This window comes from Hyla sarda, chromosome 1 (assembly GCF_029499605.1).
Source record: "Hyla sarda isolate aHylSar1 chromosome 1, aHylSar1.hap1, whole genome shotgun sequence".
NCBI lineage: Eukaryota > Metazoa > Chordata > Amphibia > Anura > Hylidae > Hyla > Hyla sarda.
The window spans coordinates 161,012,346-161,039,282 of NC_079189.1; positions in this window are offsets into that span (position 1 = coordinate 161,012,346).

The following is a 26,937-nucleotide window of genomic DNA, read 5'->3' on the forward strand; positions in this document are numbered from 1 at the left end:
TGACGAGGAAGTCATTACCTTTAATTACTATCAATAAGGTCCACCAGATTTGCGAGTTTGAGTAGCTGCCCAGCAGGGCTTTCAGGACATATGATAAATTTATAAAAACCTGGTCCCCTTGGCTTCAGTCCTCATATTCTAATAGTATTTTGTTGACCACTCTCTCAAAAATTTGCTATTCGAATATTCACAAAACAATTGATTACATTATATTTTACAAATGTCTTACAAATTTGCTGATTTATAAAACTCTGTTTTTTTCCCTTATTACAAAGCTATCCATCTGTATTATGTATTTTTTTTCCAAATATATATGTTCGATTGAAAGACTACACCTTATGCCACTATATACTCACCTAATGACTTTTTAGTTAAAAAAAAAAGGGCTTAAATTTGTGGTAAAAGGTAAGTTGATGTATGAGTGCCAAAAGGACACTCTTTCTTTTGCATAGATAGGATGCATGGGGTCCAATAGACATGTTACTGTAAGTGTATACTGTACATCATAATTTTTCCTGGCATAGACAATATGGTAAACATACTTTTATAACTAGATATGAACAGAGACTATGCTTGTCACTCCAGTGCAATTGCACCAATGCATTTAAAACCAAAGCAATGCATGTAGTATGGTACGCAGAGAAATTATTAGTGAGTATAGATGAGCGAAGTTGCAGTGATTTGATTCGTCACGAACCTCGCGGCTCTGCGTTTGCTGACTTAAGCCTGCATAAATGAGTTCATCTTTCAGGTGCTCCAGTTGGCTGGAAAAAGTAGACACAGTCCTAGGAGAGAGTCTCCACCTTTTCCAGCCCACCGGAACACCTGAAAGCTAAACTAATTTATGCAGGCTTAAGTCAGCAAACGCCGAGCCGTGAGGTTTGTAACGAATCAAATCACTGCAACTTCGCTTATCTCTACTCACTGATAATTTCTCTGCTCACCATACTGTTCTTTTTAGCAGGATTCACGTCTACCAGGGATCCATTGGGTTTTCTGCTCTTTACAAACATTTGCATAGTTCTTCACTGTGATCTGTTCACTTCTTACAGGCTATTGTATTTTAGCAGTATTTAACAAGAAAGTTAACCTTTGGGGTGCAAAAAACCAAAGTACCTAGAGGAAACCCATGCAGGAGAATATAAAGATTCCAAATAGTCAGACCTAGAATCACAGAAAAAAAAACTACTGATCAGTCCAAAACATTCAGCAACTTTTCTTAAAGGGACTGTGCAGCAAAAAGTACCTTATCCCCTATTCACAGCATAAGGGGTATATGTCTGATCGTGGATGGTCCGACCAATGGGATCCCCCTGCAATCTCCTGAACGGGACATTGCTGTCTAAGAGGAGAGTGTGCTGGGGACAGCATGCACTCCATTTATTCTCTAGGGAACAAAGAAATTAGAGTTGTTTGCTTAGACATCTTTGGTACTCCCAGCACATGCTCCTCTCTAACAACAAGGGATCATTTAAAAGATTGTGGGTGTCCCAGCGGTCGGACCCCCCACAACCAGACACTTTTTCCCTATCCTGGGGATAGGGGATAAATAAAACTTGGTTCACATATATCCGGTATCCAGCATAGTTTCCCTCCAGTGTGCACCGGAGGGAAACTGATGCTAGAGCTGATCCCATTTGTTTGAATGGGACAGTTACCATCATCCAGCATCTCAATTTTGACCCGGATGGTTGGACTCGCTGGACTGCACCGGACAGAGAAACGCAGCTTGCTGAGTTCCCCTGTCTGGCGTCAAGACACAATGGACACTGGATACCATACACCTGATGACAACTGATGTCAGATACCGGACATATGTGAATCCAGCCTTACTCACTGCACAATGTGGATAACCCTTTCTTTTTAAATAGAGAGTGGGCCATTTATATGGATACACCTTAATAAAATGGGAATGGTTGGTGATATTAACTTCTTGTTTGTGGCACATTAGTATATGTGAGGGGGGAGACTTTTCAAGATGAGTGGTGACCATGGCGGCCATTTTGAAGTCGGACATTTTGAATCCAACTTTGTTTTTTCAATAGGAAGAGGGTCATGTGACACATCAAACTTATTGGGAATTTCACAAGAAAAACAATGATGTGCTTGGTTTTAATACAACTTTATTATTTTATGAGTTATTTACAAGTTTCTGACCACTTAGAAAATGTGTTCAATGTGCTGCCCATTGTGTTGGATTGTCAATGCAATCCTCTTCTCCCACTCTTCACACACTGATAGCAACACCGCAGGAGAAATGCTAGCACAGGCTTCCAGTATCCGTAGTTTCAGGTGCTGCAGAATGGGCAAAACAAAAATTGGAACAGGACCCTCAATTTACGCAGAAGATTTTGTTCAGTGATGAGGCAAACTTTTATGTGAATGGTGAAGTTAACAAACAAAACCACGGCTAATGGTCTGACACTAAGCCACATTGTATAGATCCCTCCAAGACTGTTGGAACACAAAAATTGAATGGGAATGGTTGGTGATATTAACTTCTTGTTTGTGGCACATTAGTATATGTGAGGGGGAAACTTTTCAAGATGGTATGGTGTGGTATATGAGGTACAAAGATAGTGGGGCCATTCTTCATCAATGGAAACCTCAAGGCCACGGGATATGCGAAATTTCTACATGATGATGTGTTTCCCTCTTTATGCACTGAGGCTGGCACGTTCCCTGAGTTTTCCCAGCAAGATTGGGCACCACCACATTATGGGTGTCAGGTCCGAGCATTCCTAGATGAACAGTTTCCTGGAAAGTGGATTGGTCGTCATGGGCCAGTTGAATGGCCCCCAAGGTCTCCCGATCTGACCCCCTTAGACTTTTATCTTTGGGGTCATCTGAAGGCAATTGTCTATGCTGTGAAGATACGAGATGTGCAGCATCTGAAACTACGGATACTGGAAGCCTGTGCTAGCATTTCTCCTGCAGTGTTGCTATCAGTGTGTGAAGAGTGGGAGAAGAGGGTTGCATTGACAATCCAACACAATGGGCAGAACATTGAACCCATTTTAAAAGTGGTGAGAAACTTGTAAATAACTCATGAAAGAATAAAGTTGCGTTAAAACCAAGCACATCATTGTTTTTCTTGTGAAATTCCCAATAAGTTTGACGTGTCACATGACCCTCTTCCTATTGAGAAAACAAAAGTTGGATTCAAAATGGCGACTTTAAAATGGCCGCCATGGTCACCACCCATCTTGAATAGTTTCCCCCTCACATATACTAATGTGCCACAAACAGGAAGTTAATATCACCAACCATTCCCATTTTATTAAGGTGTATTTATATAAATGGCCCACCCTGTAGTATGTAGTGTAGTTGTTTCATTATAACACTGTCATGAACATTTACTTTTCACGCTATTATTTCTACACAAGTTGTCTTTAAATATTTTACCTACTTTGATCCATAAACATAAAATGAAAATTTTTATAGCTGCCAAACCTTCCCCAAGATCCATATATGACTGTTTTAAATTCCTTTTGAAAGACTTTTCCATTATTTTCCTGTGTCAATGCTTTCATCTATACAGACCTTTCTTGAAGTGGAAATTGTAATAGGGAAAGATTACTTTTATGAAATTGCTTTTCTTACACCCTATGGATTAGTAAAGGCCAAACATATTTCTTATTACATTGGCGATAATGCTAAAACTCACATTGGCACAAACATTTTATCTTTGACTTTTAATGTTTGATACTCTTGAAAAGAATATTTCAGGGCTAAACTAAAAAGTTCCTACAAACTAGTCTACCAAAATAATTGAATCAGTTGCTAGGTTTTAGAGAAAAACCTGAGAATCTCTGTAAATCACTTTTAAAACTCAAGGGTTTGTCCAGGATTAGAGAAAGGTGTTTTTTTTTTTTCTCAGGAAACAACTCTACATCTATCCATAGACTGTGTCTGATATTGCAGTTCAGTCCCATTGGCATAAATAAGGCTATGCTGCCCTTCCAGCTACACCCTATTTCTTTACATAGGCCAGTGTTTCCCAACCAGGGTGCCCAAAGATGTTGCAAAACTACTACTCCAAGCATGCACGGACAGCCAAAGGCTGTTCAGGCATGCTGGGAGTTGTAGTTATGCAACAGCTGGAGGCAACCTGATTGGAAAACACTGGCCTATGTAAAGAAATGCTACTGTTTTGGCAGAATAAAATCTGAACCTCTATCTAATCTTCAACAAACTTTTTTTTAACTAGATGAAGGATGAGGATTCTTTTTCCCATAGGGTTGCCAGTAGAAGCACAGAACACTAACAATTGGAGGCCTGTTGGGCTATAAAGAATGGAGATATGACAATAGGTTATCACCTTTTCTTTAATTCAATTAAAATGTGTGTTAAAAAGACATGTGTAGGAGATAGGAAAATATATTACTCCCACTACTACCACTACTACTAGCAATAATAAGAATAATAGGAATAAGAAATATTATTCATTATTATTAATAATAATAATAATAATAACAACATTATTAATTATTATTATTATTATTTATTATTATTATTATTTATCACTCCCTTAATTCTGGTTTATCTATATTAGACTGGATTCACATATATCAGGCATCCGGCATAGTTTCCCTCCAGCATGCACCGGAGGGAAACTGATGCTAGAACTGACCCATTCATTTCAATAGGACAGTTCACAATCATCCAGCGTCCCAATTTTGACGCCAGATGGTTGGACACACCGGACAGCACCGGAGAGGGGAATGCAGCTTGCTGCATTCTCCTGTCGGGTGCCAGTAACAATGGACCCTGGATGCCATACAACTGATGACAACTGATGCACGTTGTCAGCAGTGGCAGCATCAGTTGCGTTGAGATTTAGGCCGAGTTCACCTGTGCCGAATGCAGGACATATGTGAACCCAACCTTGGACTTTCTCATCTCAAGTTTAGACCAAGTTGGTTTAATCTAGGGCAGATTTGTGCACCAGAATTCTCTTGCAATTTTGGAGTGTAATTGTTGCATTTTGAAAAGTGTCTAAAATAAATAATAAATGTGATGCACAGCATGTAAGCCAGTTTGTTGGCATAAATGGTGCCAGATTTTTTATAGTAAATCCGGGTCTTTGTCATATACACAGTACCCCATTGTGGCTTTGAGCAATCTTTATATTTGTATGGAGCTATAATATTAAAACTAACTGGCCATGTACTACCGTATGCTTCCAATTTCATGCAAAGACACACTAGATTTCCTACTACTGCGTTCATAGAGAATGCAACAAAAACTGTAGATTTTTTTTTAACCTTTGCTCTCTTTACTATGGAGATACTGCTCCGAGACAACCTCAGCGCAGAAAGTACTACCAGGTTTATAAGCACCTAGCTGCTGGCACACACATATATATATATATATATATATATATATATATATATATATATATATATATATATATATATATATATATATATATTGTAAGGGATTAGGTAACGGGGATAACGTCTCCTGGGTAGACAGGCACAGTTTTGCAGGAACACTGTAGAAATTGCAGTCCAAACAGCAGGGGATTCGTTTAACTGACCTCAGCCAGTTTTATTGACAGGTTGAGGTACAGAACATAAAATATAAAAAACAAAATCCTAAGCCTGTCTGGCTCTAACTAACAACAGGAAACCTCACTAACCAAGTGCCGGCCTAATACCAGGCACCAAACAATATAGCAAAGTCCATACCACTTGTAGTGCTCTCACAGGCTCCATGCAGATAACCTGCTCCCAGGCTGAGAGAGAGATGTGTCTGAATTCTCAGCCTTATATCAGGCCAGAACACCTGAGGAGTGATTACCTGACAGCCCAAAACCCGGACTGTCCGGATGGAGTGGGGGCCCACCCTTCTCTCCCCACTCCAGCAACACAGGCCCTAAAAACACACAGGTTTTATACAAACCCAAATTGCAGAGATGTCTGCATAGACCTCTGCTGAACATTTCCCTGGTTGCTTTAAATTACATAAGTGAGGAACCTCGGGCACACATAGACCCCGTCCACTACTTCTCCAGACACTCTGTCATAATATATATATATATATATATATATATATATATATATATATATATATATATATATATATATATAATGTGTGCCAGCAGCTATATATATATATATATATATATATATATATATATATATATATATAACAAGGAAAGCTAATGAACTAATTAATTTATTCATCAATGATATGGAGGATGGCATTAACAGCTCTGTTTCTATCTTTGCAGATGACACCAAGCTTTGTAGCACGGTACAGTCTATAGAGGATTTGTATAGGTTACAAGATGACTTGGATAGACTAAGTGTCTGGGCATCCACTTGGCAAATGAGGTTCAATGTGGATAAATGTAAAGTTATGCATCTGGGTACTAATAACCTGCATGCGTCGTATGTCTTAGGGGGGATTAAACTGGCAGAGTCACTGGTAGAGAAGGATCTGGGTGTACTTGTGGATCACAGACTACAGAATAGCATGCAATGTCAGGCTGCTGCTTCCAAAGCCAGCAGGATATTGTCATGTATCAAAAGAGGCATGGACTCAAGGGACAGGGACATAATACTCCCCCTTTATAAAGCATTGGTACGGCCTCACCTGGAATATGCTGTTCAGTTTTGGGCACCAGTCCATAAAAGGGACACTGTGGAGCTGGAAAGGGTGCAGAGACGCGCGACTAAACTAATATGGGGCATGGAACATCTTAACTATGAGGAGCGATTAAAGGAGTTACAATTGTTTAGTCTTGAGAAGAGACGTTTAAGGGGGATATGATAAACGTATATAAGTATATTAATGGCCCATATAAAAAATATGGAGAAAAACTGTTCCAGGTTAACCCCCCCCAAAGGACGAGGGGGCACTCCCTCCATCTGGAGACGAAAAAGTTTAGTCTCAAGGGGCGACACGCCTTCTTTACCATGAGAACTGTGAACTTATGGAACAGTCTACCTCAGGAACTGGTCACAGCAGGAAAAATGAACAGCTTTAAAACAGGATTAGATACATTCCTGGAACAAAATAACATTAATGCTTATGAAGAAATATAAAATCCCATCCCTTCGCCAATATCGCGCCACACTTCTACCCTTTATTTCCCTGGTTGAACTTGATGGACATACGTCTTTTTTCGACCGTACTAACTATGTAACTATGTAACTATCCATTTTATTTATTCCCAGACATACATTTACTTTCAACAGGCAGTGAGTGTATGTTCATGGGTGAACAGAGGTTCCATCTTCCACTGACTTCAAGGGGAATGTTTTCAAAACCGTGTGGTTTCTAAAAAAAAAAAAAAAAACGTGGTGCAAAAATTATGCTCTAAGAAAACAAGTTACATGTTACTCATTACTTTTTTTTAAATTCAGCATGGAAGCTCCCATTCATATTAATTGGAGCTTGAAAAAAATATTTGGGGGCGTTTATTTATTTATTTATTTAATTTTTCTGAGTGTTTTTTTCACATGTGAACATAACTTTAGCATTCAACACTGTCATCACATAAATAAGACCGATAAAATCTGTGGAGAAAAGATAAACAAGGAAACAACGTTCAAAATGACATGCAATGGTTGTTGATCGGCTTTCTCCATGTAGCCTTCTCATTGCTGATGGTGCCCGAGTGTAGAACAGGTAAATGTAAATCTGCTACTTATCTTTTTTATATGAGAAATGAGGAATCTTCCAGCCATTTAAATTTAGATATTCATATATATATATACATATATGAAAATACCTAATAATGTCTGCATTGTTTTTCCCATTGATCATTTATTAATGAATATAGTTTAATTTCCATTTCAAGAAGCATTGCCGGTAGTTGGTATCCTACTAGTGGATATAAATGATCCTCTGTGATGTCTCAATCTCCATAAGATTACACAACATCTGTCATATCCCATAGTGTTCAATCCCATTATATAAAAGTTACGTATAATAAATTGACCTTGATGTTCAGTAATTTTGGTAATTTCAGTGACATATACTTTACTTATCCCTATAGCCCAATTGTTTGATGAAATAGCATAAAGTTGATAAAAAGGCTTTTCATCTTTCAGCTTTGGTTCCCAAAGCAACAGAGGTTTAACAAATTCATTTCTTGGCATTTTTGTTCACATGCAAAGGGAAATGCAGCATTTCTTAGAAGTGTCTGACAACAAAGATGGTAAATGTCAAAGGCAATTAAGCGCAGTTGCAGAAAAATAGCAGCCAAAATAAAAAGAATACAAGCTGTCAAGGTCTTTACCATTCCGGTGGGACACTTCTGATCATATAAGATAAATGCTGCCAATATAAAATATATTATATTTTTAAGGGGCATTCTTATATACAACAATTATAAGTGTTTATATTGCTGTACTAATTAAAGTTAGAAATATTTCTGTTTTGCAGAGACGCGCTTCATCTACTCATTTTTCTTATGTTGGCCGCCACACTTTTATATCAGCACATAGTAGCCTTGTTAAATTTAAGTATCTTATTGTTGTTCGCTCCTTTTTAATTTTAACAACTATTTATTGTTGAGAGACATTTATGCGATAGTCAAGACGGTGTCTAAAACTGAAACTAGTAAGCCACTACCAAAAAATACTTAAAAATTAAAATAATTGGCAAACTATTCCACTGACCCAAGACCGAAATAAAAAACAACAATGTGCTATTCCATCTGCCATTTTATAGACACTGTAATACAACAAAAGTTCTAAAAAGTTAGAATGAGATGACCTAGGTCACTTACTGTAGAAGTGTTCTGCAATCATTGAATACAAATGATAGAAACCTTCTCCGTGGTGATCCTTGTTTCAAAAAAGGGTAACGTTAAAAGCCATGGGTACCTTAGAGTAACAGAGAGATCATCTAAATGCACACACTGACCTTCATGGAATAATTAAATGCAGGCATCCATTATGTTAGCAATCTTTCTTACTTACACAATGGAATACTCAAATAATGCCTGGAAGGTCACTTCCATTTCACATCTTTTTGTACTATTTTTGCACTGTACAATTATGAGGATTTTTAGACCTGTATAAAATCCCCGCTAAGCAAGCACCATGCCTCATCTCTTTTGTTGCCTGAAATAAGAGGTTACTGACAGCAAAGATTAGATAGATTATTATACACTGTACCATGGCAACTATAGGATTACGCGATACATTATGGAAAAGTAATGGCACATATTACAGTGGAAAGCAAAATGTCATTCTTGTTTTCTTGCTGGATTTAAATATGAATATTGATGTTGAAAATGTTGCTGTTGACTGCACATGAAAAGAGTGACATTTACAATATTTGGACAAAAGTCAGCAATAGTAAAACATTGGGTTTGCAACAAAACATGACGCCATTTTTCTCGTCGCTTTATTCCGCTTCTGAGAGTTGTTTATATGCCAGGAATAAAGTGGTCCAGTTTGCTACAAAGAAATGTGAATGGTTAACACCTGATATATTAACAATATAAAAATGTTAAATTAAAATAAATAAAAAAACATCTTGCTTTATTGGCTCTTTTTTCCCAGCCAGGTTTAGTGTCCCCCTTCTGTGGGGCATAGTTGGTGATGCAAGAGAACTGCAGGGCACTCATTGTAATGTGTTGGCATGATAAATAAGACCTAATTGCCTCTACTATGACCATAGGTGGTTTTTACTATGATGTGAAAGATGATCAAAAAGTAATTTTTTTTAAAAGCATTTAGTTACGTAAATTACCTTCAATTGTTGCATTTACTTTTGGTAACTGTAAAAAAAATTAAAAAATAAAAATTACCTTCCTGGGTCCCCTTGGCTTCCCCTGTGACATCTTCTGGCTCCCCATTCATTGCTCTTCTTCTAACTTTAGAGATGGACTTGTCTCGTTGGTAATAATCAATGAGAAGGACACCACATCAGTTTTAGTGGGATCCCTGAGGGCTTATTTTTAATAGTGACCCCAGCAACATTTATACAATTTCATGTATCCAGAATACCCCTTTAAGAAGATTGAGATAGATGCATCCTCATTAAAAGTTAATGGGGAAAAAAACGTTGGAAAAAAAGGTTTACAGACATGGGTTGGACTGCTTGGCTATATGCTGCCATACCAGCTTCATTGTCATGTGTAATGAACCCTTATTCTAGGAAAGGTTAAATTATAAACTATAAAAACACAGATAGGCCATCAATATTAGATCAGTTTGGTCTGACTTATGGCCAGTCTGTTATGGTCGGTTATGGCAACCCAGCCGATCAGGTTTTTGAAGAGGACATTTCATTGTTTATGCTCCAGTTTCTCACTCCATTGCTACAGAAAGTACAACAATTGCAAAGGTGTGCAAGTAAACAGTGAAGTGAGTGTAGCACTAGCACAACTGTCACATAGCCATTTTAACCCCTTTCCAACCTATGACATACATGTTTGTCATGGGTCGGGTGAGCGGACATGATGTATGCCTGAAGGCTCCGCATTATAACCGGCAGATGCCCGCTGCTATCAGCAACTGACATCTGCCGGTAATGATGGACATCGAAGATATTCAAATTTGGTATCATTGGAATCATACTGACCCATAGAATAAAGATAGCACGTCAATTTTACCATATTTTAAACTACGAACAAAATTATTGCTCCACAAAATGTGCAATTCCAAATTTTTTTCAAATTTTGCCCTACATATATTTTATTTTTCTGGCTTTTTAATACATTGTATGATTAAAAAAAAGTATATTAGTGGAAAGTACAACTTCATGCAGAAAATAAGCCCTAATACAACTTTGTCAGTGGAAAAATAATTATTATGGGTCTTAGACAGTAAGGATGAAAAAATAACATGAGCTAGAAAAAAAATTGCTAGGTCAAGAAGGGGTTAATCAGATGATAATTTGAGATGTTATCATCTATATCATACTTAGAGCTGCAAAAATAAAGCTAATATGTATATAAAACAGTGAATACTTGTCAATTGGCTGTAATTATTTGTAAATATGTTAAAGGGGTACTCTGGTGGAAAACTATTTTTTTCAAATCAACTGCCAAAAAGTTAAACAGATTTGTAAATGACTTCTTTTAAAAATCCTTCCAGTATTTATCAGCTGCTGTATACTAGATAGAAAGTTGTATAGTTATTTCAGCCCGGCAACATTGCTCTCTGCTGACACCTCTGTTAATGTCAGGAACTGTCCAGAGTACATGCAAATCCCCATAGAAAACCCTCTGGACAGTACTTGACATGGACAGAGGTGTCAGCAGAGAGCACTGTGATCAGACAGAAAAGGACCACATAACTTCCTCTGTAGCATACAACAGCTGATAAGTACTGGAAGGATTAAGATTTAAATAGAATTAATTTACGAATCTGTTGAACTTTCTGGCACCAGTTGATTTGAAGAAAAATAAATAATTGGTCACTGGAGTACCTCTTTAAAGCTGACCAGTTGGTCATAGCAACCAATTACATGACTTTTTTCATTTCTCAGAGGCCTTTCTAAAATAAAAATAATTGATAAAAAGTAAAGAAGCAATCGTGTCATCATTTCCCCTGCACAATTTTTGATAAATCTCCCCCCAATGTGTGGTGTCCAAAACCAATTTCTTTATCTATTCTATATACTACCTATATGTGTCTACAAATGTCTGGCATCCTAAATCTTACACTTGGATTGTTTAAAACAAATCGAAACACATTTTTGTAGAATAAGCTGCAAGGAGGGGTAAAAGGCTTTCTCCATTTTTCTGTATTGTCACTGGGATTTAATCTTCAAGGCATTGCCAGGATGATAAAAACAGTCAGAATAATGCTACCTAAATGTGTACTTGATAGCACACACCAGAGATATTATTACATTTTCCAAGATCTGCTTTGCTGTATGAATTCCATTTGCAAAGATTTATAAAATGAAATATATCAATTTTTGCCATTGCAAGACTTCAAAGCTAACTGAGATTCCTCTGTAGCAAATATCTTCATACCCACATGTTTCTATTCTCCACATAATCCTTTAGCATACAGTATATGTTAATGAGACTTCAGAAGAACAACCACTCCCTGCTGACTCTACCTAGTTACAAATGTGTTTGTGCCAAAAATGCTTTATTTTTAAGCATTACCAACATTGTTTTTCTGGAAACCTATCATTATGGTAAGGTAGGAGTGAGGAAGTTTCAGCATGTCTTTAATTTTTTCCTGCTATATGTGGGTAGGCAGAACAGAAATGACTTTTGCTATTCTTGTCACACCTACAATTGTAGCAGGATTTACTAAAAGTGAACCTTGTTTTGCAGAAAAAAGAAAAGAAAAGGAAGGATTATAGAAAAAGCTACTGATCCGTTCTTCAGGGAATGCACGATGGTCCTCTGGAGAAACGGTATTAACAGAATGTCGTTAAGAGATGTGCGTGTATCCAGGAAGAGGAATTCTAAAAATGTGTAGCTAAGTTGGATTGTAAAATATCAGACAGCTGAATAAACTGCAGGTGGAAAATATAAAAAAAGAAGTGTTATTTTTTTTTTCTCCCTACAGGATTGCTTATAACAAGACAAAGAGGAAACACAGGGGACAGATACAAGGCATGAACAGAAACGATGGGCAAGATTAAAGGGGTATTCCGGCTTTATACATCTTTATCCCCTATACCAGTGTTTTTCAACCTTTTTTGTGCAAAGGCACACTTTTTTCCTGAAAAAAATCACGAGGCACACCACCATTAGAAAATGTTAAAAAATTTTAACTTTGTGCCTATATCAGTATTTCCCAACCAGTGTGCCTCCAGCTGTTGCAAAACTACAACTCCCAGCATGCCTGGACAGTCTTCAGCTGGAGGCACACTGGTTGGGAAACACTGGCCTACTATATTGACTATATATAAAGCAATTCTCTTGAATAGGAATCAAATAAACACTGTCACTGTCACTCAGTACTTACTGCACTTGTCTCCTCTTTAAACAGGGGGCCAGTTCACGGTCCCTCAGACCGTTGGAGGGCCGGACTATAGTTAAAAAAATAATAATATACGAACAAATTCCTATGCACACTGCATATATCTTATCTTACACATATCTTATTTCCCCCCACATTAGGTTGGCAGTACAGTTACCCCCACATTAGGTTGTAGTTCCCCCACATTAGGTCCAGTATAGTCCCCCACATTAGGTCCAGTATAGTTCCCCCACATTAGGTCCAGTATAGTCCCCCACATTAGGTCCAGTATAGTTCCCCCACATTAGGCCCAGTATAGTCCCCCCACATTAGGTCCAGTATAGTTCCCCCACAGACATACAGCCTTCAGCCATACAGTGTATTACTGAAGGCTCTATGTCTGTGTACTGCCCCACTTCGGTGTTCCGAGCACCGCTCCTCCGGTCCGGCTATAGCAGTAGGTCCCGGGACCGGAGAAGCGGTGCTCGGAACACCGAAGGAGACGCGCCGCTGGTAACACTTACCAATTTGTCAGTGCGCGTCCTCCTCGCTGCTCCGGTCCTCCGCGATTGTTGCTATGGGCGCACGCATGGGACGTCAGTGACGTCCCCGTGTTTTTAAAGTAAACAGCAGGGACTTAATAGAGGCATCCCTGTGTCCCGAAAGCAACTTTCGGGACACAGAGATGTCCCGCGGCAAAAACACCCGATCATACATCTTATTCCCTTTCATACATCTTATTCCCTTTCCTTATTCCCTTTCCTTTAGTGTGATTACATGACATATATACTGTACGTTTTTGCACAATTATTAGTGTGGAGCGCGAATATTCGAAATGCACATTTTTACCGCGAATATAGTGATGTATATTTGTAATGACATATATTTGGTTTTGGCTTTTTTGCGAATGTGCGAATATATGTGAAAATGCAAATATGCGGATATGCGAATATGCAAATATTTGCAAATATCGGGACTTCCAATCAGAGGACACTGATCCTTCCCTTCTTTTATGTGAAAGATATAATCGCGCATGCACACTATGCAAATTTAATTCCGAATTTTTGCATGAAAAAAAAGAACGAACATAGCGAATATGCGAATTTTGCGAACATATGACGAATATTCGTCCATATATTCGCGAAAGTTTGCAAATTCAAATATGGTTCCTCCCGCTCATCACTAACAATTATAATATAAATTCTTTGTGCTGCTTGTTGCTTGCTGTTAGGCTATGTTCGCACTAGAGTTAATTGAAGCTTCAACACCAGATGGGGGATGAGGTCTATGGGGTTTCTCTATGGTTTCCTTCATTTTGATGCATGCAGAGCTATTGTTATCTCTGCAAAGACAGCAGTGTGAACAGAACCTTACATACTATTTTTATTTAATATTACTCAGTTGCTATTACTTTTTCTGAAACATTTATTTGGCAAACATCTTTTTAGAATTTATATAGACTGTACATTTTCTAGTTCATTGTCCCTGTTATCCTGTGAGGACATGATATTAAAGGGGTACTCCACCCCTAGATATCTTATCCCCTATCCAAAGGATAGGGGATAAGATGTCTGATCGCAGGGATCCCGCCACTGGGGCCCCCCAACAATATAGTATGCGGCACCCACCTGTTTCTGCTCCGGAAGCGCTGGAGGGTCTGGGTCCCGACCACCGGAATGGAAGTTCATGCCTTCACGACTCCGCCCCCGTGTGACATCACGCGATGTCACAAACTTCCGTTCAGGTGGTCGGGACCCAGACCCTCCAGCGCTTCCGGAGCAGAAACAGGTGGGTGCCGCATGCTATATTGTGGAGATCCCCAGCGGCGGGACCCCCGCGATCAGACATCTTATCCCCTATCCTTTGGATAGGGGATAAGATGTCTAGGGGTGGAGTACCCCTTTAAAGTTAAAAGTTCCATTAATTATGCAACAGCTGGAGGCACATTTTTTCTATGAAAAAGGGTGCACCCAGCTGTTGCATGACTACAACTCCCAGCATGCACAGACTACCACAGGGCATGCTGGGAGTTGTAACAGTGTGCCTCCAGCTGTTGAAAAACTACAACTCTCAGCATGCCCTTCGACTGTCAATGCATGCTGAGTGTTTTGCAACAGCTGGAGACACAATGAATATGAAACAGAGTTTGTGTCCTAACTCAGTGTTTTGCAACCAGTGTGCCTCCAGCTGTGTCAAGAATACAACTCCCAGCATGCACTGAGAGACTGTACATGCTGGGAGTTCTAGTTTTGCAACAGCTGGAGGCACACTGGTTGCGAAACACTGAGTTAAGTAACAAACTCTCAGTGTTGCACAACCAATGTGCCTCCAGCTGTTGCATAACTACAACTCCCAGCATGTATGGTCTGTCAGTGCATGCTGGAAGTTGTAGTTATGCAAGAGCTGGAGGTCAGATGGTGATCATAATTTGATCTTTAGTAGTTACCTACATTGCATTTCCTTAGCCACTGCCTTTAGTTCTTGTCCATTTGGACATTATCTTGGGAACTATGCAACTATCTTAATTTGTTTTTATCATGCTATGTTGATTCCGTGTCATTAGTTTGTATTAATAAAATATATTTTTTGACCTGTAAACACATTTGTTTCTTTGCTACTTTGTTAGTGGTAAATTTCCATCGATACTTGCATCATTTCTTTGTGAAAAATGCAAAAAATTCATGAAAAATTTAAAAATTTTGTATTTTTCTAACCTTGAAGCTTTCTGCTTGTATGGTAAATTGACATACCAAATAAATTATATCAAATCAAAAAAGAAGTAGACAGAATACTAGTCGGCACAGATATAGACATAAATGTCCCAACTTGCTGAATAGGAATTATAGGGGCATGCTGTAACTAAAACCGGGATAATGGGATGTACTCACATCGAACAACAGAGACGCGGTAAATATAGACACTTGAAGATCAATAGCAGAGCACTCACCTGGTACACGTCCCAGGCTGGCAGATTGTCACAGACGAATCATCTTCTCTTGGCGGGGAGGCAGTGGATGGTGCGGGGGAAGCTCAGACGCTGGCCACGGACTGTATTACGCCTCTTGGCGCTTCCTCAGGCCAACAGTGATGGTGTATGGCCTGACGAAGTGCCAAGTGGCATGATATGGTCCATGGCTGATGTCTGAGCTCCCCCTGGACCATCCACGAGGGCGATTCGTTGGTGACAATCTGCCAACCTGGCATGTGCACCAGGTGAGTGCTCCTCTATTCATCTTCAAGTGTCTACAAATAAATTATCTATTCATTCACATATACAATATGTCTACTTTATGTTTGCATCATAAATTTTACATCTTTTAACTTTTTGAAGACATTATAGGGCTTTAAAATTTAGCAGCAATTTTCCAATTTTTCAGGAATTCAGGAATTTCAAAATCTGAATTTTTCAGGGACCAATTCAGTTTTGAAGTGAATTTGAGAGTCTTTATGTTAGAAATACCCAATAATGGACCCCATTGAAAATTGCACCCCTCGATGTATTCAAAATGACCTTCAGAAAGTTTATTAACCCTTTAGGTGTTTCACAGAAATGGCAGCAAAATGGATTTGAAAATTCAAAATCTTAATTTTTTACACTAGCATGTTCTTGTGGATCCATATTTTTTTTATTTTTAAAAGGGGTTAAAGGAGAAAAAGCCCACCAAAATTTGTAACCTAATTTCTCTTGAGTAAGGAAAAATCTCATATGTGGATGTAAAGGGCTCTGTGGGCGCACTAGAGGGATCAGAAGGGAAGGAGCGACAATGGGATTTTGGAGAGCAAATTTTGCTGAAATGGTTTTTGGGAGGCATGTCACATTTAGGAAGCCCCATGGTGCCAGAACAGCAAAAAACACCCACATGGCATACTATTTGGGAAACTACTTGGATGGGCCGTAACATTTTCTGCAAACTTATATCCTCCCCATGTTTCTCTACACACTATCTACAATTTAAATCCATCTCCCCAAATCCTATCTTCAGAGCCTTACACGACTATTTTCAAACTTTCTATGGAAGGGTGGGAAACCACATCTGACCCGCTCTACTCTGACACGTAGGAGGCAACATTGAGGTATAGGCCTCCCTGACGTCGAGGCGTACTATAAAGCGGTCCACTTGAAACGTTGGGTGGAACTGACTACAGGTAGGGGTCTACTCCGGGACCCGGGCTTGGAAACCAGGCAATTAGGGACCTGTAGTCTTAGTTTGCTCTGGACCCCCTGGAAGGCGGAAATCTCTACACTTGTTAACCCGCTCCTAAAAAGCACCCTACTAGTCAAGCACAGTCTCATGACCCCCGATTCCGATCCAAAGGAAGTTCCTCCCATGGTTCCGGTCTCGCTAATACCCCAGGCTATCGGGTCCTTGGGAAACCACACTAACCGTTCTGGACGGTGCTGTCCTCTGCCACCCTAGTAGATGTCTTTCCAGACAACTCCTCGCCTGACGTTGAAACTTTCCAGTCTATGGTGCGATCTTGCCCCTCTGCTCTACTTCATGCTCATGCTGCTAGACAAACGTGCTTGTCATTTTTAATTTGTTATCCATTGCCAAGTCCCTTACATGGATGGACGAGCTCTACATTCATGGTTGCAAAAACAAGCTGAAACTTTCATTATTTTATAAACACATTATTCAGAATGAAAGCTCCTCTTATCCTCTCTACCCCCAATCCTGGGAAAAGGAATTGGACATTACTTTAACTGATGACCAGCGCCATAGTGTGCTCGGGTGTTCCCACGGCTTCTTTCACTGCATCAAACTCCAAGAGAATCATTACAAGCTGCTAACCAGATGGTACAAAACCCCAGAGGCTCTATACAGGTTTGCCCTCTCCCCAAATAAGACTTGCTGGAGATGCAGGAATGCTACGGGCACATTTGAGCACGTATGGTGGTCGTGTCCTATTGTTCGCCCCTTTTGGGCAGAGGTCGAGGCCACAATTAACTTGATATGTCAGAGCTCCATCTCCCTCACTATGACCACTATAGCACTGGCTCTACCCATGGCCTCGTTCAAACCTTCCGTTCGCTCCTTAACCATCCATATGCTGGCAGCTGCCAAACTGTTAGTTCCACTGATGTGGAGACAAACCTCCCCCCATCCAAGTCCCAATGGGTCAATAAAATAAATCAAATATGCCAAATGGAGGAAATGACCAGCTGGCACTTACACACGCATGATAAGTTCAAAACCCTGTGGCAGCCTTGGCTCTCTCATAAACTCTGACTCTCCACCCCATCTGGATAGGCCCCTTCCTGTTTCCCTGTAAATTCTCCTCCTGCCCTGGAAAAGGTGCACATATATTCAATGACCCTATAATCTCACCCCCCCCCCCCCCCCCAGCTGTTCACTACGTGCTACGTACAGAAACTTGCCCGGCCGGGCGCTATGTTACCTACTACTTCCCTTGTAGTTAATACCCAGGTTCTTTTCCCCAAGGTTAATACCTTCTCTGTACTCCCTCACCTGTTCTGCCAGCTTCTTCTTAACCTGGAATATTCTACCGATTTTGACAGGTCTGGAGTTAATAGTTCGTTAGTCTTTGTTCTAGTTGTGTTCTTTATTTATCCTGCTGGCGATACTTCTTCTGACTGCACAAGTACAGATATGTCTTCATCTGCTGACCACACTATATGTAATGTTTTCTATTGGAGACGAGACCTGAGATTTATGTATTGCATTGTTACAACTTATTTGATTTCTTTTGATTCTCAATAATAATAAAAAGAGATTTGTGAAAAAAAGAAGAGGAGCACCATTGGGCTTTTGGAGAGATAATTTGGTTGGAATAGAAGTCGGGGGCCATGTGCGTTTACAAAGTTCCTGTGCATTTTTCACCGACCACTGTTCCAAAAAATCTGTCAGGTATCTGTGGGTGTAAATGCTCACTGCACCCCTTATTACATTCCATGAGGGGTGTAGTTTCCAAAATGGGGTCACATGTGGGGAGTCCACTGTTCTGGCAGCATGGGGCTTTGTAAACACACGTGGCCTTCAATTCCAGCCAAATTCTCTCTCCTAAAGCAAATGGCGCTCCTTCTCTTCTGAGCCCTGTATTGCGACCGCAGAGCACTTTACATCCACATATGGGGTATTTCCTCACTCAGAAGAAATGGTTTTACAAATTTTGGGGGCTTTTTTCCTATTACCCTTTGTGAAAATGAGGTAACACCAGCATTTTAGTGAAAAAATATAATTTTTCATTTCCATGTCCAATAGGGCAGTCTGAGAGGGGTGGGGTGCACGGCTAAAGAGGGTGCCACACCCCCCAACTTACAAAGTAAAAACAAAAGGAAAAATAGCCAGCACAACAACCTAATACACAGGTGCCCGCTGCTGTGGCAAATACAAAATGTACTAAAAAGAAAGTTGCAACAGCACTCTTGGTCAAAAAAATGGAGGCTCTTAGCAGACTTTTTGATCAAAATGTGTCCCCCCATCCACCATACGGAGGTGGCCTCATATCGGATGGGACCCTAACATGATAAATCACCTCTGCCGTGCATATAGCCTCTGACTGTGTGACATGTTGGATCAGCCATTGACTAAACCACCTCCAGTCTAAGAGGGGTGGGGTGCATGGCTAAAGAGGGTGCCACACCTCCCAACTTACAAAGTAAAAACAAAAGGAAGAATAGCCAGCACAACAACCTAATACACAGGTGCCCACTGCTGTGGCAAATACAAAATGTACAAAAAAGAAAGTTGCAACAGCACTCTTGGTCAAAAAATGGAGGCTCTTAGCGCACTTTTTGATCAAAATGTGTCCCCCCATCCACCACGCGGAGGTGGCCTCATATCGGATGGGACTCTAAAATGATAAATCACCTCTGCTGTGCATATAGCCTCTGACTGTGTGACATGTTGGATCAGCCATTGACTAAACCACCTCCAGTCTGAGAGGGGTGTGGTGGACGGCTAAAGAGGGTGCCACACCCCCAACTTACAAAGTAAAAACAAAAGGAAAAATAGCCAGCACAACAACCTAATACACAGGTGCCCGCTGCTGTGGCAAATGCAAAATGTACAAAAAAGAAAGTTGCAACAGCACTCTTGGTCCAAAAATGGAGGCTCTTAGCGCACTTTTTGATCAAATTGTGTCCCCCCATCCACCACGCGGAGGTGGCCTCATATTGGATGGGACCCTAACATGATAACTCACCTCTGCTGTGCATATAGCCTCTGACTGTGTGACATGTTGGATCAGCCATTTTTTACTTTGTAAGTTGGGTGGTGTGGCACCCTCTTTAACCGTGCACCCCACCCCTCTCAGACTGGAGGTGGTTTAGTCAATGGCTGATCCAACATGTCACACAGTCAGAGGCTAAATGCACAGCAGAGGTGAAACTTTCTTTTTTGAATATATCATTGGAGTTAACTTGTGTGGGGGCTTAGTGGTGTGCCTTACACTAAACAGGGCTATTCGTAAACTCGGCACCAAATTCATGCCTGTCTCTCTCGTCATTTTGATCCGTTTTGATTTTAGAATTCCATTTAGTCTTTCTACCTTGCCACGGCTCTGAGGTCTGTAGGAAGTAAGGAAGGCTAAGTGGGACCCTAGTATTTTCCACACGGTGGAAGTTGGATCAGTCCTTCCTGGGTTAAATTCTACACAGATGAGACAGGCTTGACATTACTTGACCAGGGCTGGTATGATTCCTGGAGCAATCCACAATTTGCTTATCAGATCGTTCATGATGGTTTTGGACAGATGAGTGGGTCCATGAGCCAGGGCTGCAATCATAGGATACAATGCTCGGGGTAGGCACAATTTCGTCTCTTGAGTCCATAGTCCAGATCCTTCCTGAGATGCTCTTCTCTTCTTCCACATTTCCTTCTCCTCCTGACTTGCTTGTTCTTGCATCTTCTCCAATAGTTCCCATGAGACTTGCTGTGGATCCTCTTGTTGGGTTGCCATCAAACATACAGCAGTCTCTTCCTCTCCTTTCCCTTCCACTTCTATCTCTCCCACTGCCGCTTTTTTGCTGCTTGATCCGCCAGTGCATTTCCACTCGCCTCAGTGGTGTTTGTTCTGGTATGGGCCTTGACTGTGATCACCGCCACCTGTTTTGGCAGTAGTATTGATGACATTAATACCACTACCGCTTGCGTGCATCCTGCACCATTTTTCAAGCTTGTGTTAAAGCCTGTTATTCAACCTCTTGGGCAGACTGATCTGGCTGTAACTGTTCAATGTACAACACTTGTTGCTCAGACATTACAGCAAAGCCAGAATGGTGCCCTAACCGGGAGCAATCCACGAACAGCAAGTGGGCTGGGTTATCCAAGGGTGTATCTTGCATGGTAGCAGGTGGTCTGACTTTGGCGTCCATCAATGTGAGACAGTCAAATGGTTCCCCACCATAAAAGGATTCTGTGTAAGGCCAGAGGTCTTGTTCTTGAAGTACTTCATCTGCCTTGAGGTCAATTTTGTTTTCTCCATCCTCCTGCTAACACCCACTACTTTGGGAGAGGAAGTGCAGCTGGGCTAATCATGTCACAGCGTTGAATTTTTATGTTGTCTGGGAGCAGTAGGCTGTTCCGGAGCCGTAGGTGATGGCTGCAGTGAGGTGCCGTGGTTGAGTCTGCTGGAGAATGGATGAGATGTCATGAGGAGCCAGAACTGTAATGAGGCTGTCCAAACACTATATCAGAGGGGACATCCAGGAGAGAACTGGCTGCATGCGCAGATCTAACTCAAGAGGAGGCCGCTCGAGCCACAGGGTCGAAACGTTTGGAGTAGTATCCCAAGGGCCTATTCTGGCCTCCGTGAGCTTGGGTGGCCTTGTTGTTCTGTAACATAGATCTGGAATGGAAGGGCATAATTGGGGATGCCCAGTGCTGGTGCAGAGGAAATGGAGGCCTTAATTGAGTGAAGGGAGTGGACAGCAGCTGCAGTGAGTAAGAAGAGTGTTTGAGGATCCCTGGGAATGTAATTATACAGTGGTTGCATGAGGAGGGAGGCATCCTGTATCCATGGACGACAGTAGGAGGCAAGGCCCAAGAAAGTTTGAAGCTGGTGTAGAGTGTCCGGTTCCTGAATATCCGAGATGTCCTTATAACCTTAGTCCGTAAGGTCTTTGACTCCTTGGCTGATGCAGTAGCCTAGGAAAACAACTTTAGGAAGACACAGTTGGAGTTTCAGCTGGAATCCGCCAGGAAAGTCAAGAGTGAAGTGGTGGTGTCGAGGCACACTGCCTGGTCGGGAGCACAGAGTAATAGGTCATCCATGTATTGTAGGACCTTCACTTCTGGATGTTGGGCTTGCCAAGGTTGGAGTACAGAGGCCATGGCCTTGCTGAAGGATGTAGGGCTATTTTGGGCCCTTTGTGGCATCACTGTCCAAGTGTATTGGCCTCCATCATGGGTAAAGGCAAACCGAAACTGGCTGTCTTTTGCCAGGGGAATTGAGAAGTAGGCATTGGCCAAATCGATCACAGTGAAGTTAGCTGCAGTAGGAGGAATGCTTGCTAGCAAGGTATGAGGTTTGGGCACTATTGGGGTCTCCATCACTGTAGCCTCATTTACTGCCCATAAGTCTTGCACCGTATTCTACAAGTTTCCATTTCTCACGCTGCTTCCGAACTGGGTACAAAGGTGTATTACATGGGGACGTTGTCGATATGATTGCTCCACTTTCAAGTAGAGACTTAACTTGCTTAGAGATTGCCATAAGTTGTTGGACAGACACCGGACACTGTGGCTTGTAAGGTAGGACATTTGGATCTTTCAATGTCACATGGACTGCTGGTACTTTCATGTGGCCAATGTCACGTGGACCAGTGGTCCACAAATGGGCTGGAACAGTTGAGATGACATGTTGGAGCAACTCATCGGGTGTCATGGTGATGGCAGGATCTGAAGAGATGGCCTGAGAAGGCAGGTTTCCTCGGGGTCCAGTGTTGAGCTATGGGTGACAGAGCCATCTTCTTGGAATTGTATGTTAGCCCTGACTTTTTGCAAGAGATCAGTACCTAGCAGGTTGAAAGGACAGGTGCGGCTGATTCCAAACTTTGGTAGAGTACTAGGGTAGGTGAAGCTGCAGCGATGTAACCAGGAGAGGGTGCGTAATAGAGTTGTGCTGAACAGTCCCCTAAAGTCCTGTACAAGGAAGCTGCATATTAGTAAGCCAGGAGGGAGGTATTGTCTGATTATGTAGAACGCTGTGGGCTGCACCAGTGTTTATCAGGAAGAGAAGTTCCTGCCCTCCCACTGTGAGTGTTACTTGTGGGGTTGGGCCGGAGGGAGGAGTTTTTAGGGCCATACACACAGTTTCCCATCCTGTCACTGGCTTACCTGGAGGCAGGTGTTTGTTTGTTGGATTCATTCTATGAAGCTTTGAGGGTGGCCCAGAGGTGAAAACTGGAGCAGTTCTTGTTTATGTGGCCAGTTTTGCCACACCCATGACAGTGTCAGGCTGGGGGAGGACCCTAAGGACTTTCAGTCATGACTGACAGCACACCAATCTTTTGCTTCTTAATGAAGACTTCCAATCCCTTTGCTATCTAAATCCAGGGCTTGCATAGCTAGTATTCTCCATTCAGGGAGGGAAGTGGTCAAGATTTATTACAGGGTAGAGAGATTGGATTGATGGGGGGGGGGGGGGTGGCCCAAGAGAGATTATGGGACCAGCCTGGGGCGCTGGCTGGAGAATAGATGGTGCCATGCCAGGGACAGGGGCGGTACTCATGATAGTGTGGCAGTGTGGGATTCTGTTGATCACATACACTACACACCCATCCCTTTTATATTCTTCATCATAAATTTGCCCCCACCCCCCCCCCCCCCCCATCTTCTCAAATTCTTTACTTCAGTCCAGCCCCACACAGGCCGTGTCTAATAAATCATCATCTAGTTTGCCTCGCTTATCTCGGAGGAGACTCTGCCACGTCACTAAATTGACGGGAGTGCAATATCCCTTCAGCACATTTAAATTATTACCCATTTCTCATACTGGTTGGAGGCTTCTCTCTCAGCTCCCAACTGTGATTTTGCCCTGGGAAGGCTATTTCTATTGCTCTTGCCTTCTCCCCATCAGTACTTGAATCAGACAGAGGGCTGATTTAAATACAGGAATATGATAAGCGCCTCACATCACAGAAATTTCAATATCACACAGGAGTACTGACAAAATTCACAAAAAAATCAACTTGCTCTAGGGTTCTTATTCTCGCCCCTCGAAGCTGCTCTCTGTGACTGTGCCTCCCACACCAGATATCAGAGTTACGCTAACAAAGGACACTATGGGCTGCATGTCCCAGTGTCCGTTGAAAGGTTATGATGTCCCCAGATGTGTGGGGATTCTCGGTCAGAGAAGACTACCTCGAATCCCCCACATTGGGTGCAAACTGTTGTGGATGCGTTCCAAGTGACCTCTCTAGGTTGATTTCCTGCTCCAAATTAGAGAAAATATGTGCACGGAGAAAACACGCTGACTCTCTCATTTGGTCAAAGCAGTTCTCTGATTTATTGTTTAGTGCACAAACAAGATATATACTTCAGTAGGGCGTAGCACATTGTATAAGCATTCTAATTGGTTAGTTACTTTACGTAAGCATTGCATCATAATCTCTCTGTGCCAAAAGGGGATGGTCACACAGGGTGTAATACAGGATGTAACCTCCATTTTAGAAAAATGATCTTCATTTTACATATATCATCCATAACAGTATCTAAACTTTCACCCCCCCACCTCTTCCCTGTGATTGGCTGGTCAGTCCTGACTGGCAAATCACAGGGGATAGGAGGAGGTGGCACCCCTCGGTCTTTGACAGCACTGATCAAACTTATTTTCTGGGCGATCGGAAAAGCCATGAATTGACCGGCGAATCAAGGCGATTGCCGACAAGGGGGGATTCAGCATCCGATCACCGCCCTGTAGGAGGCGGTGAATGAAAATGACAATGGCGTACAGGTACGCCCTTGGTCCTTAAAGGGGTAGTCCTTATTTGGGATAAGTTTCAGATCACGGGGGGGGGGGGGGTCCGACCGCTGGGGCCCCCCTAGATCTCCTGTACGGGGCCCTGGCTTTCTGGCGCTCCACCTCTGCCATGGAGTTGTATTGAGGGAGCGTGTCAGCCACCGCTTCGTGCGGTGGTCAACATGCCCCTTTCCTGCGGGCTGTCGGGGCCCCGTACGGGAGATTGCGGGGGCCCCATCGGTTGGACCCCCGCAATCTGAAACTTATCCCCTATTCTTAGGATAGGGGATACGTTTTTCACCACTGGATATCTCCTTTTAGTACCAGGGAACAAGAGCGTACCTGTACACCCTTGGTCCCTAACAAGTTAAAGGGGTACTCCATTGCTAATTTTTTAATGTGTCAGACTGCAGCTCAGCTGATCGCAGATGATGGCAGCATGATGTTTTAAGCCCGGGCACCATGAGGAAGACCAGGGTTCAATACATTACATTGCCACTTAGCCAGCCACTGGTGAAGTCAAGATATTTTTGCAGCCAACAATTAGTTGAGCACCAGTCTGACACATCAACCCTTGGCACCATAAGGACCAAAGCAGAGGACAGGTCAGTGATACTTGAGGCAACGGGGAAACCGTGGAGGTAAGTTATGTTGGTTTTTTCAGACTGGGATTTTTGTTAAAAAAAAGTTTAGCATTTTTAGACTGAATAGCAACATCTGTGTTGTGTACAAAGGCTAGAATATTAATGATAATATTAGATTATTAGTTAATTTTAGATGATAACTTAAGTATCTAGAATTATTATTTTTTTGACAGTGTATAGCACAAGGTACACAGATAGAGACTAAAATAGATATTAACCACATACACACCTGGAGAAGTATTTTGTATTATAACATGTTTTTTAGATAGAAATGTGATTTCATTGTACTTCATGTTTAAATGGTACTTTTAGAAACCTAAAACTAAACATAAACCTGCAGAAATGTTCTCCTCCTTGGTAAGGAATTATCATGTGGTGAAAATTAATAGCTGTAACTTTCCAACAGTACAAAATACACACTGAAGGCTTCCAGGTGCTTTATAGAAAAAGCACATACAGTATGCCCGAAATCTGCTCTAAATAGTCACTAATAGCCCAACACACTATATTTGGATTTTCTTCTGCCTAGCTTCCTAATTGTTCGACAACATCTTGTATAATGAAAAACTACAGTGTGGATGTTGGGCGTAGAAGGCTTTAGGGTTGGACAAGTAGTACAAAGTGATAGAAGGTATCTAATAAGTACTAGTTATCTAATAAGTAGGTGATAATAAATTAACACCTAAAGCCATTGCATTGACTGCATAAATGTAATCTAACCAGTATAACATAGCACTAAATATAATATATATATTTTTTCCTTTTTTACAGTTCCAAAACTTGAGCATTCAGTTAGGGTGGGTTCACATATGTGCGGTGTCCGGCACAATTTCCCTCCGGCATGCACCGGAGGAAAACTGATGCTAGAACTGATCCCATTCATTAGAATGGGACAGTTCACAATCAGTGTCTCAATTTTGGCGCCGGATGTTTGGACACACCGGAGGGCACCGGACAGGGGAACACAGCTTGCTGAAACAATGGACGCCAGATGCCATACAACTGATGACAACTTGTCATCAGTTGTGGCATCAGTTTTGTCGAGATTTAGGCTGAGTTCACCTATGCTGGATGCCGGACATGTGGACCCAGCCTTACCAGGAAAGCAAGGGCTCCTTCACATATGTCCAGTGTCAGTCATCTCTACCCTCTGTTGCTTGCTAAAAAGCAGCAGAGGGAAATTGATGCTAGAACTGATCCCATTCATTTGAATGGGACAATTCACAATCATCCGGTGTCTCAATTTGGACACTGTGGATGGACACGCTGGACCGTCACACACAGGGAAATGCATCTTGCTGCATTCCCCCATCCGGTATTCAGAAATAATAGACACTTGATGCTAACCAACTGATAACAACTTATTCTCATTGGGGGAGATTTATCAAAACCTGTGCAGAGGAAAAGTGGCCCAGTTGCCCATAGCAACCAATCCAAATGCTCCTTTCCTTTTGCAGAGGCCTTGTTAA